Source organism: Oncorhynchus nerka, linkage group LG28 (genome assembly GCF_034236695.1).
Source record: "Oncorhynchus nerka isolate Pitt River linkage group LG28, Oner_Uvic_2.0, whole genome shotgun sequence".
Classification (NCBI taxonomy): Eukaryota; Metazoa; Chordata; class Actinopteri; order Salmoniformes; family Salmonidae; genus Oncorhynchus; species Oncorhynchus nerka.
This window is the reverse complement of record NC_088423.1, coordinates 15,249,357-15,262,868: the sequence shown is the minus strand read 5'-3', so window position 1 is coordinate 15,262,868 and position 13,512 is coordinate 15,249,357. Positions and strand designations below refer to the sequence as shown.

The following is a 13,512-nucleotide window of genomic DNA, read 5'->3' as shown; positions in this document are numbered from 1 at the left end:
GTACTGTACTCTCTGTGCTTTACTGAACTCTACTGTACTGTACTGAACTCCACTGTATTGTACTGAACACTACTGTACTTTGCCAAACTCTACTGTACAGTACTAAATTCTGCTGTATTGAATTATACTGAACTCTACTGTACTGAATTGAACTCTACTGTAATGTACTGAACTCTACTGTACTGTAGAGCAATGACCTATACTATACTGTACTGTACTGAACTCTACTGCACTGTACTCTACTGTACTGTACTGAACTCTACTGTACTGTGCTGAACTCTACTGTACTCTGCTGTACTCCACTGTGCTGTACTGAACTCTACTGTACTCTACTGTGCTGTACTGTACTGCACTGTTCTCTAATGTATTGTGCAGAACTCCACTGAACTCTAAAGTACTGAACTCTACTGTACTGTACTGAACTCTACTGTGCTTTACTGAAATCTACTGTACTGAACTCTAATGTTTTGTACTGAACTATACTGTACTGTGCTGTACTGAAGTCTAATGAACTCTAAAGTACTGAACTCTACTGTACTGAACACTACTGTACTGAACTCTACTGTACTGTACTGAACTGTACTGTACCGAAATGTACTCTACTGTGCTGTACTGGACTCTATTGTACTGTGCTGAACTCTACTGTACTGTGCTGTACTGAACTCTATTGTACTCTACTTTTATTTACTTTACCTTACTGTACTCTTCTGTGCTCTATTGTACCGTACTGTACTGTACTTTACTGTACTGAACTCTATTGTACTGTACTGTGGTGTACTGTACTGAAATCTACTGTACTGAACTGTACTGAACTCTACTGTACTGTACTGAACTCTAGGGTCCTCTACTCTACTGTGCTGTACTGAACTCTACTGTACTCTACTGTACTCAACTGAGATCTACTGTACTCTACTGTGCTGTACTGTACTGTTCTCTAATGTGTTGTGCAGAACTCCACTGAACTCTACTGTCATGTACTGTACTGTACTGAACTCTACTGTACTGTGCTGTACTGAACTCTACTGTACTGTACTGTACTCTCTGTGCTTTACTGAACTCTACTGTACTGTACTGAACTCCACTGTATTGTACTGAACACTACTGTACTTTGCCGAACTGAATTCTGCTGTATTGAATTCTACTGAACTCTACTGTACTGAATTGAACTCTACTGTAATGTACTGAACTCTACTGTACTGTAGAGCAATGACCTATACTATACTGTACTGTACTGAACTCTACTGCACTGTACTGTACTGTACTGTACTGAACTCTACTGTGCTGTACTGTACTGCACTGTTCTCTAATGTGTTGTGCAGAACTCTACTGAACTCTAAAGTACTGAACGCTACTGTACTGAACTCTACTGTACTATACTGAACTGTACTGTACCGAACTCTACTGTACTGTGCTCTACTGTACTGTGCTGTACTGAACTCTACTGTACTGTACTGTACTGAACTCTACTGTACTGAACTATTGTACTCTACTTTTATTTACTTTACCTTACTGTACTCTTCTGTGCTCTATTGTACCGTACTGTGCTGTACTTTACTGTACTGAACTGTACTGAACTCTACTGAACTCTACACTCTACTGTACTGAACTCTACTGTACTGTGCTGTACTGAACTCTACTGTATTCTACTGTGCTTTACTGAACTCTACTGTACTGTACTGAATTCTACTGTGCTGTGCTGTACTGAATTCTACTGAACTATACTGTACTGAACTAAACTCTACTGAACTCTACTGTACTGTGCTGTAATGAACTCTACTATACTGTACTGAACTCTACTGCACTGTACTCTACTGAACTCTACTGTACTCTACTCCACTGTAATGTACTGAACTCGAATGTACTGAACTCGACTGTACGGAACTCTACTGTACTGTACTGTGCTGTACTGAACTGTACTGTACTCTACTGTGCTTTACTGAACTCTACTGTACTGAACTCTAATGTTTTGTACTGAACTATACTGTACTGTGCTGTACTGAAGTCTACTGAACTCTACTGTACTGAACGCTACTGTACTGTACTGTACTGTACCAAACTCTACTGTACTGTGCTGTACTGGACTCTACTGTACTGTGCTGTACTGAACTCTACTGTACTGAACTATTGTACTCTACTTTTATTTACTTTACCTTACTGTACTCTTCTGTGCTCTATTGTAGCGTACTGTGCTGTAATTTACTGTACTGAACTCTATTGTACTGTGGTGTACTGTACTGAAATCTACTGTACTGAACTGTACTGAACTCTAGGGTCCTCTACTGTACTGTGCTGTACTGAACTCTACTGTACTGTACTGAACTCTACTGTACTGTACTGTACTCTACTGTGCTGTACTGAACTCTACTGTACTGTACACTACTGAACTTTACTGTACTGTGCTGTACTGAACTCTACTGTACTGAACTCCACTGTATTATACTAAACACTACTGTACTGTGCCGAACTGAACTCTACTGTACAGTGCTAAACGCTGCTGTACTGAATTCTACTGAACTCTACTGTACTGATCTAAACTCTACTGAACTCTACTGTAATGTACTGAACTCTACTGTAGTGTATTGAACTCTAGGGTCCTCTACTGTACTGTGCTGTACTGAACTCTACTGTACTCTGCTGAACTATACTGTACTGTACTGTGCTGTACTGTACTCTACTGTACTGTACTCTACTGTGCTGTACTGAAGTCTACTGCACTCTACTCTACTGCACTGTACTCTACTATACTGTACTGAACTCTACTGTACTGTAACTAACTGAACTATTTTGTACTGAACTGAACTCTACGGTACTGTACTGAAATGAACTCTGTAATGTACTGAACTCGACTGTACTGAACTCTACTGTACTGTATTGTACTGAACTCTACTGAACTGAACTAATATACTCTACCTTTCTTTACGTTACTGTACTATTCTGTGCTCTACTGTACCGCACAGTACTGTGCTGTACTGTCCAAACTGAAATATTCAGACCAAATCTGAACCCCTCATGGACGTCTATGTTTGGACCAAATCAAGGCCGGTCAGGACCGGACCATAAATCCATGTCTGTGGAGGTTTAAATTAAGGCTGGTCCAGGCCAAAAAACGACCTCTGTGGACATTGAAATCAAGGCCAGAAGGCCAGGGCGGAATGACCAAATGTCAACTACTTTTCAATATCCATGGACGTCCGGTGTCGGTGTGTGCTCAGTGGGTGAGGATGCTTAACTTAAAGTCTTAACTGGACAGAGAGAAGAGAGAGAGAGCAACAGAGAGAGGGGGAGAGTGAGGGGTTGTCTAGACTGTTTTCACAGTCTTGCGTTGACCACCAGATGACAGAAAAATTAAGAAAACAGTTATGAACTGAACACAATAGTATGCCAGTGGAAGGTAGGACAGTAGCAGGTGACCCGATTGTGGTTTGTGACTACTAGGATTTCCCATTGTAGAAAATTCAATTGCGGTAATTCCGTTACCGATTTGACAATCACTTAATAATTCATAAACAAACTTGATATCAGAAAAAGCACTATAACTAATTGGTAGGTCTACCTTTACTTGTTACTTCTGTTAACTTTCATTTTCCTCCCTCCTCATGAGTATGAGTATTACTTTGCATGAGTATGCATCTACTGTCAAATCTACCATTCCAGTGTTTTACTTGCTATATTGTATTTACTTCGCCACCATGGCCTTTTTTTTTGCCTTTTTTTTTGCATTGTATATAGACTTATTTATTTTTCTACTGTATTATTGACTGTATGTTTGTTTTACTCCATGTGTAACTCTGTGTTGTTATATGTGTCGAACTTCTTTGCTTTATCTTGGCCAGGTCGCAGTTGTAAATGAGAACTTGTTCTCAACTTGCCTACCTGGTTTAAATAAAGGTGAAAAAAAATGAGGGAGATTAGAAAATATCTTAAATATATTGGGGCAGAATTACAAGGCCCAGGGCAATGTTTCTTACAGAACTTACAGAAGGCAAATCATTTATCCAAAACTAAATACATGTTGATATCATTTGGCAGGGGTCTTTACTTCAACATTAATGTGTTTTGATGATGTATTTCTAATATATTTTAAGACTTTTTGTAGTGGATGTTTTCTAAGACCCCTTTTCCGACTGTTTTACCAGAAATAAAAGCCTTTACTTTTCCCAGAAATATAGACTGTTAGCTTTCATTTGACAAATATTTTATTATGCTCCAATGAACTTCACATGTTAGTCCTAATGGGGCGTTTTACAAGGAAATGCCCAGTTACCAACCTGAAATGTAATATGGTGACATGAGCTCCAAGGGAAAGAATTATTCAGGAGAGAAAAGCAGGAAATGTGTAGTGAAGTCTTGTGCCACTCTCAGGACTTTTTACTCCAATCAATGTCTCTAAATAATAGGGAGGGCGGGGGGGCATCTAGACGTTTAGAATACCAAATCCATGACCTTAAAACTTTTGTTGCATTTTTATGGCCGAAATTTTAAATATGACGTCATTACGAAACAGCCCTCAGCAGCACATGTGAGTTGTTGCCAGTCAGTGTCCACTGTCCATACTTCAACCCATATGAAAATTATTAAAATAGGTATTTCATTTGACTGCAAGTTTTTTTTTTTTTTTGACTGTAGGGTATTGTCTAATGGTAATAAAATATGAAAGAAACTAACTCCAACGTTGTTTAAATGAAGGACAAAAATCGGCCTCACCACAAGCCCTTATACTCCGGTCAGAGAGAGAGAGAGCTTGCTGCTGCTGCCGAAACCATAGAAGCAAAGATTTTTTATAACTAACCCAAGATAGACGAGATCCTGTCGTTTCCAATGGGAGCAAATTAATAATAGTAGGCAGAACAAGCAAGGAGGTGGGCAGAGCCAAGCACGAGCTAGCGAGAACCTCGTTCTAACATATATTTGCATATTTGAGTTAGGGAACTTCTACTCAACGTTAGGCGTGTGCAATAACTCAATTCGCCTTTGCACTCCTTCTAAAGAATGCATTTTTTTTTTAATCTAGTCAAATTTGTCCAATCTTTTCGTAACGGATTGTAGTTTTGGAAACAGAAAACTGTATTGAGATCAAATGTTTAATCGATGAGGAAATGTGCAGAATGTCGGCCCAAATCCATTTCGCTCCATCTTCTCCCACTGCTGGCCACTGGGCTTCCTCTCATCATCAAATTTGGTAGTGTTTGGAAACGCCAACCGGATGCTTCACATTTGTTCAGCCGGTGAAATATCTGGCTCATTTTATATATGTGCTAGAACTCTTTGTGGGCGAAACATTCGATTCATACAGAGCAGCAAAATGGCCGACCGTCAACCAACCGACTTTCCAGAGCTTTAAAAACGAATTATTCTGCACATTAGCTAGGTTTACGTTATCATAGTATTTACAAATCAAAAGCACCAACGAGTATTTTTCTTTGTCAGCCACATACTTCGTTATTCGTTTAGGTTGTTGTTTTTCACTGAAGCACTTTAAGCCACCGCAGATGAAAGGGGAAATAATATTAGCTTATTTAGCTAACACGCCAGCTATATTTTATATGTGATTCCTGAGGTGAGTATCATTTAGTTCATGTCTAAAGTTGTTCGTTAGCTGTCTGTCGACAAAGGTGCTAAAATATGACCAACGTTAGCTAGTTTGCTATTGCAACCGAATGGATGTCGTTGCTCGAGTGAGCATCTAGAGAAGTTATCTTGCCTTTGGATAGATTACTTAATTCGCGAGCGGAATCAAAGCAATGTAGCTAGTTAGATAACTCCGGAGTCTGGGTCGTAATCTTGCAGTAAATTATGCTGGTATACTTGTATTTTCAAAAATGAATACGGTGTTGTCTTGGTAGTTAGCTCAATGCTCTGGATAAGAGCGTCTGCTAAATGACTTAAATGTAAATGTAAATGTTTAGCAATTAACGTTAGCCGTTACAATATGTCTAGCTAGCTGGTCGATATAGCTTACTAAATAGCTACGTCTTATTTAATGTACTTCTCTTGGTCGGTGCAAGACCCCGCGTGCACTAAAATGTGAATATTGGTTCATTTTCCATTAGCAAGCTAAGCTAACGTTGTCTAGTTATCTACCAGTATTATGCGGATAGTTAACTAGCTACTCGGTTTCTTGATCTGAGCCCGTTGTCCGTGTCATGTGTCAATTTTTAGCCCGCCATACCTTCATAACGATAGCCAACAACCATCGACATGCAGCATTTTTGTTGCTAGCCACGGTTGCTGAATGGCCAACACCAGGGCTTAGCATTAGCAAGCTGCGATGTTCGATAAGTTAGCTAGCTATATTGTTGCACCTTCATACTTGTATAGTTAGCTAGCTATGTCGTTTATTCCCATGCACGAAAGGTTGAAATATATGTACGCGCGTGAAGGATAGCTGTTGCAGCTAACTAGTTACATAAGCCTTCCTCTGACCAGAGCCTCCGAAATCATGACAACTGTGGCCCGTGGCTTTAGCTATGTCACTGAGAAAGAAGGGCCACAAACAGCTGCACACTAATCATTATCAGTTTCGTTTTCCGTTACAGGTCATTTGCAAAGCATTGTCCTTTATGTCCACTTAACTCTTATCAATAGTGTGGTGTCATGTCTTTGATGTGCAAACACTGTTTTTGGTTGACATGCATGCTTATGGATTCCTTTAGCTACATAGCAACCTTATTTAGCATGTCTGGCCTTTCAGAAACAGTACCTGAATTCTAATAGATGTGTCAATGCAGCCAGACTTCAGATCCCTTACAATGCTGTCACCAGGGCTATGGTATAGGCCAGGGTTTCCTGGGTCCAACCCTGGGAGCATGTTTAGTCCCCCCCCCCTAGCACCACACAGCTGATTCAAATAACCAGCTCATCATCAAGCAGTACAGGTGCATTAAAGTAGGGCCCGAGAGACTGAAAAACAGATTCTATCAAGGACATCAGACTGTTAAACAGCCACCACTAACATTGAGTGGCTGCTGCCAACACACTGACTCAACTCCAGCCACTTTAATATTGGGAATTGATGGAAATTGATGTAAAATATATCACTAGCCACTTTAAACAATGCTACTTAATATAATGTCTACATACCCTACATTACTCATCTCATATGTATATGTATATACTGTACTCTATCATCTACTGCATCTTTATGTAATACATGTATCACTAGCCACTTTAAACTAATGCCACTTTGTTTACATACCCTACATTACTCATCTCATATGTATATACTGTACTCGATACCATATACTGCATCTTGCCTATGCCGTTCTGTACCATCACTCATTCATATCTTTATGCACATATTCTTTATCCCTTTACACTTGTGTGTATAAGGTAGTAGTTTTGGAATTGTTAGGTTAGATTACTCGTTCGTTATTAGTGCTTCTAGTTCCGACAATGCAGAAGCATTTCACTACACTCGCATTAACATCTGCTAACCATGTGTATGTGACAAATAAAATTGATTTGATTTTGATTTAGATCAGCTGTGTAGTGCTAGGGCAAAACCTAAAAGGTGCACCCAAGACCGGGTTTGGGAAACCGTGGTATAGGCTAGCAAACATTAACACACAAGTTTAAAAACATGGATTTAGAGAATATTTTGGACATCAGAGCAACCTTCAGGTAATCCTATTTGAGTCACAAAAGGATGTTCATATGATTAAGAAGAAATACAAAACCATATCTAACTGTCTTTCTCTTTGAAAAAAATATAAGATATTGGAAACAAGACTTAAAGAACTGATGTTGGCACAAGATGGTGTGGAAAGTTGGAGCATAACTAATGTATAAAATGTATTATGCAAGAGAAAATTCACAAATTCTACAGCACAACAGCAGTAATGTCCTTAAGTATAAAACTAATAATGACTCAATAATCCATGTTTTCTGGGAATGCTAAGTCCAAAGTTATTGGCGTAGCAAGAACATTTCTCTTTCTGTATATTTCAAGACATGGTATATGGGGTGTAGTGAGAACAATTATCCAGCCCATTGGGTATCACTCACCTAGAAAAAAAACATACTAAAAACGCCCCATTGGTGCAATTTAAGGCCAAGTGGCCAACTATAATACAGGCACTAGGAATGGGGGTGTTAACATGCTGGGGTAGGGGTGTGAGCATGCTGGTACTAGGGATGGGGCTGTTAACATGCTGGCCTGGGGTAGGGGTGTGAGCAGGCACTAGGGATGGGGTAGGGGTATGGGCATGCAGGCACTAGGGATGGGGGGTTGTGAGCATGCAGGCACTAGGGATGGGGGTGTGTACATGCTGGTCTGGGGTAGGGGTGTGGACACGGGATGGGGTGTGAACATGCAGGCAGGCACAAGGGATGGGGGTGTGAACATGCAGGCACAAGGGATGGGAGTGTGAGCATGCTGGGTTAGGGGTGTGAGCAGGCACTATGGATGGGGTAGGGGTGTGAGCATGCTGGGGTAGGGGTGTGAGTAGGCACTATGGATGGGGTAGGGGTGTGAGTAGGCACTATGGATGGGGTAGGGGTGTGAGCATGCTGGGGTAGGGGTGTGAGTAGGCACTATGGATGGGGTAGGGGTGTGAGTAGGCACTATGGATGGGGTAGGGGTGTGAGCATGCTGGGGTAGGGGTGTGAGTAGGCACTATGGATGGGGTAGGGGTGTGAGCATGCTGGGGTAGGGGTGTGAGTAGGCACTATGGATGGGGTAGGGGTGTGAGCATGCTGGGCTGGGGTAAGGTTGTGAGCATGCAGGCACTAGGGATGGGGGTGTGAACATGCTGGTCTGGGGCAAGGTTGTGAACATACTGGTTTGGGGTAGGGATGTGAGCATGCAGGCACTGGGGATTGGGGTTTGAACATGCTGGTCTGGGCAGAGGAGATGTAGTCATTGTTTGTCTGTAAGTTGTTTGTATCTGGAGTAAAACAATTATAAAGATGCACATTTTATTAAAACGAATAAGAGCAAGTGTGACCCTGCCTTTTCAATAGGACTGGGCCTTTAGCCTTTGAAGCTTATGACAAGACCTGAAAACCCCTTCCTTATTACATTGGCTAACAAGGCTTTGTGGGGAGGATAAGCCTGGAATTTCCTGCAGGTTAATTATGTGGATAATTACTGTATGAACAGTACAGCACGTGTCCAGTAATCTTCTGAGACCTAGGTCATGAATCATTTAGCAATTGTGGCGGCACAAGGAACACTGATTGTTCTAAGGACTGTTGCACTGGTTTGTGGTTAGCCATGTGTTTTTCTTCTCTCCCCCAGAAAGGAGTATCAGGAAAGGGAACAGTAGTTCATGGAAGACAAAAAAAGGAAGAAAGAAGACAAAAGGAAAAGGGAAGCCTCTCAGAAGGTAAAGATGTTTCCATGCCAACATCCAACTTTCCACTGAATGATGCTTAAATAAAGGTGGAGAACAAAAATGGCAAGTTTAATTTGTTGCAGTCTTACCATTTTCTTAGAACTGAAGTTTGCACACAAGTACTCTGATGACCCAGATTATTGGCTACATGATCTCACCTAGTTGTGATGGCCTGGCCAGCTGGGGCACATTCAGTATTTCAAAGTTGTATGCAATACACACAAGTCTCAACAAATTAAATTTAATGACTTGATTGTCGATTAGTCTTGTTATGCCTGGCACTCTGTCCAGACCACAGTACTCTTAAAGAGTCAATACCACTGCCACACATTTTACTGGTTTTCATCGCCCACCTGTTTTGGGATGGGCATTTTTAATTATTTAAGTTGGATTAATATCGTCATTTTTTCAGATATCTTTACTTTGGAAATCCATGTGTTTTAAGGGGATTTAAAAAAAAAAAAATTGTATTTTGTATATATTTTTTTACTTGAATGGAGACGTGCTTACGCGACTCGAGGGCCGCTGTGCGGCATGGAGAGAGGGGAGGGGGGGGGGGGGCAGCCAAATCGACTCGCGATAGTTAGACCAACTTGTTGCTGCCATAGGTTATCTATCGTACCATCTGGTAGTGCCTGTCTTGACTTCATCAAATCGTTGTAAAAGAAACAGCTGTTAGCCAGCTAGCAAGCTACAGTGGCAAGGCTATTTGAGGCTCTTTTGCTGCACTCTGTCCAATGTCTACAATAACTCAATTCATATGACAGCCTACCTGTTGTAGTAAACTCCTTCTCATTTAGCCAATTTAATTCAGTAAATGTAATTTTGTTTTGCATTGATTAGAAATCTCCCTCTTCACTTGCTACACATGAAGCCTCTGACTGTAGTGCCGTTTTGATTGACCGACAGTAACAACAAGCTACACGTGTGAAGGCTACTGGTGACTTATTTTATTTTTATGGGCCACACTCATAAACTCATAACATTTTAAATGTAAAGCGCTATCCTTATAGGCTATGTAGCAATGTCATATATAATTTTAGGCAAAGCCTTTCAAATAAATTATACTCTCCCAAGTAATCTAACACTCATCCATTTGGATATTTGAGTACACAAATAACCGTGCCTACCCCTGTGCTGTTCAAACAGTGCTGTTTGTGATTAATGAATAAGAATATGCACATTACTGTTTTCTTGCGTTTATTGTAATATTTCCATATTTGGCAACTGATGTCCGTTTATCTTGTTTCAGGTTGCAGAGCAAAAAAACAAAGGTGAGCAGTATCTTTGTATCCTCTGCTAGATTCACCTGGTTGCTATGTTCACAAGGTCCCACCTGTTTCTGTCAGCTTATGCCGGTCTTGTCATTCTCAACGCTAGCAATTTTTGTGTTTGAGTCTTATTCCTTCAGTTTGTTGATAAGTTCTCATAGACAGATGCACGTAACATAAATGGTAACATCTGTCGACTAACTTTGGGATAAGACTACTAATGAGGAAATTTGTTCCAGTATGCAGATTTTTCATTACTGGTTGTTTGGACAAATCACGATTTCGCAGGTGCTCGCTTCTTTTGAATTTTGCAAGGGGAGGGTAGATTGGCCCGAAACTGTCAGAGTTTCCGTTCAGAGCGGTTGAGACCTTGCTAATCTCTTAAGTACATTTCCTAACATGTACATCTCTCCCCAGAACTTAATCAAGCATCTGACACAGTTATGAAAGATTTTAGTTCTGGGTGACCTAGACTATTTGTTTATGCTGTTGGTTTTGTGCTTTGTCACTGCAGTGACACACTATCCAGCAGATAAACAACAGTTTCTTTCCCTCTTCTGTCATTCTCACAAGTAGTTGAATATTGGAATACATTTGGAAAGTATTGGCATGTACCAGTCATGTTTGGACACCTACTCTTTCCAGGGTATTTCTTTATTCTTTACTACACTGCTCAAAAAAATAAAGGGAACACTAAAATAACACATCCTAGATCTGAATGAATGAAATATTCTTATTAGATACTTTTTTCTTTACATAGTTGAATGTGCTGACAACAAAATCACAGAAATTATCAATGGAAATCAAATTTATCAACCCATGGAGGTCTGGATTTGGAGTCACACTCAAAATCAAAGTGGAAAACCACACTACATGCTGATCCAACTTTGATGTAATGTTCTTAAAACAAGTCAAAATGAGGCTCAGTAGTGTGTGTAGCCTCCACGTGCCTGTATGACCTCCCTACAACGCCTGGGCATGCGCCTGATGAGGTGGCGGATGGTCTCCTGAGGGATCTCTTCCCAGACCTGGACTAAAGCATCCGCCAACTCCTGGACAGTCAGTGGTGCAAGACAGACATGATGTCCCAGATGTGCTCAATTGGATTCAGGTCTGGGGAACGGGCGGGCCAGTCCATAGCATCAATGCCTTCCACTTGCAGGAACTGCTGACACACTCCAGCCACATGAGGTCTAGCATTGTCTTGCAGTAGGAGGAACCCAGGGCCAACTACACCAGCATATGGTCTCACAAGGGGTCTGATGATCTCGGCACCTAATGGCAGTCAGGCTACCTCTGGCGAGCACATGGAGGGCTGTGCGGCCCCCCAAAGAAATGCCACCCCACACCGTGACTGACCCACCGCCAAACCGGTCATGCTGGAGGATGTTGCAGGCAGCAGAACGTTCTCCACGGCGTCTCCAGACTCTGTCACATGTGCTCAGTGTGAACCTGCTTTCATCTGTGAAGAGCACAGGGCGCCAGTAGCGAATTTGCCAATCTTGGTGTTCTCTGGCAAATGCCAAACGTCCTGTACAGTGTTGGGCTGTAAGCACAACTCCCACCTGTGGACGTCGGGCCCTCATACCACCCTCATGGAGTCTGTTTCTGACTGTTTGAACAGACACATGCACATTTGTGGCCTGCTGGAGGTCATTTTGCAGGGCTCTGGCAGTGCTCCTCCTTGCACAAAGGCGGAGGTAGCGGTCCTGCTGCTGGGTTGTTGCCCTCCTACGGCCTCTTCCATGTCTCCTGATGTACTAGCCTGTCTCCTGGTAGCGCCTCCATGCTCTGGACACTACGCTGACAGACACAGCAAACCTTCTTGCCACATCTTGCATTGATGTGCCATCCTGGATGAGCTGCACTACCTGAGCCACTTGTGTGGGTTGTAGACTCCATCTCATGCTACCACTAGAGTGAAAGCACCGCCAGCATTCAAAAGTGACCAAAACATCAGCCAGGAAGCATAGGAACTGAGAAGTGGTCTGTGGTCCCCACCTGCAGAACCACTCCTTTATTGGGGGTGTCTTGCTAAATGCCTGTAATTTCCACCTGTTGTCTATTCCATTTGCACAACAGCATGTGAAATTTATTGTCAATCGGTGTTGCTTCCTAAGTGGACAGTTTGATTTCACAGAAGTGTGATTGACTTGGAGTTACATTGTTGTTTAAGTGTTCCCTTTATTTTTTTGAGCAGTGTATTTTCTACTTTGTAAAATATTATTGAAGACATCAAAACAATGAAATAACACATGGAGTCATGTAGGAACCAAAAAAGTGTTAAACAAATCAATATATTTGAGATTCTTTAAAGTAGCCACCCTTTGCCTTGATGACAGCTTTGCACACTCTTGGCATTCTCTCAACCAGCTACATGGGGTAGTCACCTGGAATGCATTTCAATTGACAGGTGTGCCTTGTTAAAAGTTCATTTGTGGAATTTCTTTCCTCCTTAATGCGCTTGAGCCAATCAGTTGTGTTGTGACAAGGTAGGGGTGGTATACAGAAGATAGCCCTATTTAGTAAAAGACCCAAGTCCATATTATGGCAAGAACAGCTCAACTAAGCAAAGAGAAATGACAGTCCATAATTAGTTTAAGATATGAAGGTCAGTTAATCCGGAATATGTCAAGAACTTTGAACGTTTCTTCAAGTGCAGTCGCAAAAACCAGGTGCTATGATGAAACTGGCTCATGTGGACTGCCACAGGAAAGGAAGACCCAGAGTTACCTCTGCTGCAGAGTATAAGTTCATTAGAGTTAACTGCACCTCCGATTGCTGCCTAAATTAATGTTTCACAGAGTTCAAGTAACAGACACATCTCAACATTTACTGTTCAGAGGAGACTGCATGAATCAGGTCTTCATGGTCGAATTGCTGCAACGAAACCACTTCTAAAGGAC

At 41.5% G+C, this 13,512-nt stretch overlaps 1 pseudogene; it reads left to right on the top strand.

Moving 5' to 3' along the window:
* The first annotated feature begins 5,269 nt into the window (after nucleotides 1-5,269).
* LOC115113827 (trinucleotide repeat-containing gene 6B protein-like) overlaps nucleotides 5,270-13,512 on the top strand; it is a 59,689-nt pseudogene continuing 51,446 nt past the window's right edge.